The sequence below is a fragment of the Garra rufa genome, chromosome 14 (genome assembly GCF_049309525.1).
Source record: "Garra rufa chromosome 14, GarRuf1.0, whole genome shotgun sequence".
NCBI classification, from domain to species: Eukaryota; Metazoa; Chordata; class Actinopteri; order Cypriniformes; family Cyprinidae; genus Garra; species Garra rufa.
Window position 1 is genome coordinate 1,004,858 of NC_133374.1, and position 2,914 is coordinate 1,007,771.

The window sequence follows — 2,914 nt, forward strand, 5'->3', positions numbered from 1 at the left end:
TATTATTTTTTAAATCAACCATTTCTTTTTTGTTACAGTGTACCACTGAATACCCCATATTGGTAGACTATTATCACATTGATTTCCCTTCACTGGTGGAACAAATGCAGGTTCGCAAGTTGAATTTCAAAAGAGATTTAAAATTCATCTAGTGAACCTGCTTCAAGCTATTTTCTGTTGTGTCATTATTTGAGTTTTTTCCACATCAGTTAGTTATTGTAGTTTCATTGATTTCTGATTTACCCCATCCCTTGTATGCCATGCAAAATGAAACAAAGCACTGTTGGTTATTTTATGCCAGTCAGACTGCCTGTATCTGTCTATACAGTCATTTTTTTCCAAATATCTGCATTTATACCTTGATAGTCAAAACTAGTAGGGACTGGGTTGACCACCTTAACCTGGTTAACCCTGTTTTTTTTCTAGCACAAACATTTATAGATGCAATAAAATACACACTTTTTATAAAATACACACTTTTTCTCAGACATTTCTACTAGAATAACTTACAGTTTAATTAGCAGCTTGTTTGACAGGGTTCGTACAGATACTGTAAAAGGAGATTGCAGGACTTTCAAGGACTGTTAAAACACTACTTTTTTTATTTTCAAGGACTTCAATCAGAGATCTTACTTATTGAACAATGTCTATTTCAAATTCTAAAACAAGACAAATAGATACAAATATATTAATAAAAATGGCAAACATAAAGTGAAGCACATGCAAAGTATTACTACTAAAGTATTACAAAGTCTACTATGTTTTTACAATAGTAAACCCATGGTTAATTTTCTTATGGGATTTGTATTTGTGCATTCTTGCTTCTTTCTTTTTGTTTTTATAACTGAACTGCCTTAATGGTTTTTCTTTTCGCTCTTATAACTGTGCTGCCTTAATGGTTTGATGTTTTCTACTGAGAAACTAGTGGAAAAAAAATGGGAAAAAAAAGACTTGCTCTGAAATCTTGATCTGAAACAAATGAATCACAAACCCGCAGTCCTAATCTAAATCAAATGATATGTTATCCGCTCTGAAGTTCCGATCTAAAGCAAAAGATGTATGAACCTGCTACAAAGTTCTGATCTAAGTCAAACGATTCACGATCCACGCTGTCATGTATCTGGTCTGTCTTCTCATCATGAACTCTTGCACACACATTCTGGACTGCAATCCCCATAAGCCACTGCACCAATCACTGCACACAGCTGCTCCTCGTTTCCCACTGAACTGATTGCTGCATACACCTGTTTATCATTTACCCACATGCATTTAAGCCACTCACACACACAGCCACCTTGCGAAGTCTTATTGTTCCTATGGTCGTAATTCTAAGCGTTTTTCTCTGTGTTGGATTATCTGTGTATGACTCTGGACTGTGTACCCCGTTGACGATTCCTGCTTCCTGCCATTGCGACCATTCCCTGTCTATCGAACTGTTTCCCGGATTACCTACGTTGTTCCTGTTTTCTGGTGATTATTCTGGCCTGTTGACGATTCTAATAAATGCTGCAAATGGATCCGCACGTCTCAGTCTGACTCCCTGTGACAGAAGACTTCGCCACTACAAGGATCCAGCAGCGAGTATGGTGTCATCCGGTTCCAGCACGAACACCACTGTACAGATCATGCGTCTCAAGCAGGATGAGCGGACTATTGAGGAGTATGCTATGGACTTCATCGAATTAGCTAATCAGTCGACTATGGAGGAGCAGTGCCTGATGATTTTCTTTCGGGGAGGACTCTTAGAGCCATTGGCTTCCCTCATGCCAATGTGTGAACCTGGCTGGACTCTGCAATATTATATAGATCTAGCTCTTTTGTTGTGTGGCTCTCCTTTTACTGTGGGAATTGTGGAAGAGAACCATCTTCCCACTGTAAGTTCCAGCTCAGAGCCACAGCATAAGATGGCCGCCCCTCCCGAGCCTGTTCACAAGATGGCCACTAGCCCAGAATCACAACACCCACATTTCACCACGGCTTGGCAAAGATTCACATCCAGCCTAGAGGACCCACCACTACTGTCAGCACGAACAGTCGGTCTCTTACGGTCAGCACCTGCCAAAGCAGCGACCTCATATCCTGAGTCAAGCCAAAACACGACCGCACAGTCTGAGCGCCCTCCAGTGACTGCGCCGCCAGAGCGCCCTCCAGTGACTGCGCCGCCAGAGCGCCCTCCAGTGACTGCGCCGCCAGAGCGCCCTCCAGTGACTGCGCCGCCAGAGCGCCCTCCAGTGACTGCGCCGCCAGAGCGCCCTCCAGTGACTGCGCCGCCAGAGCGCCCTCCAGTGACTGCGCCGCCAGAGCGCCCTCCAGTGACCGCTCGCTCAGAGCCTGCTCTTCCAGAGTCTCCACTGGAGACGCCCAGCCCTCCTGAATCTCCGCTGGGGTCGTCCAGTTCTCTAGAGCCCGCTCCTCAAGAGCGTCGTCCAGAGCCCGCTTCACAAGAGCGTCGTCCAGAGCCCGCTTCACAAGAGCGTCGTCCAGAGCCCGCTCCTCAAGACAGCCTTCCAGAGACTCCGCTGGTTCAGCCCAGCCTTCCAGAGCCTCCGCTGGTTCAGCCCAGCCTTCCAGAGCCTCCGCTGGTTCAGGCCAGTCTTCCAGAGCCTCCGCTGGTTCCGCCCAGCCTTCCAGAGCCTCCGCTGGTTCCGCCCAGCCTTCCAGAGACTCCGCTGGTTCCGCCCAGCCTTCCAGAGCCTCCGCTGGTTCAGCCCAGCCTTCCAGAGCCTCCGCTGGTTCAGCCCAGCCTTCCAGAGCCTCCGCTGGTTCAGCCCAGCCTTCCAGAGCCTCCGCTGGTTCAGCCCAGCCTTCCAGAGCCTCCGCTGGTTCAGCCCAGCCTTCCAGAGCCTCCGCTGGTTCCGCCCAGCCTTCCAGAGACTCCGCTGGTTCCATCCAGTCGTCCTGAGATTCCTGTCTG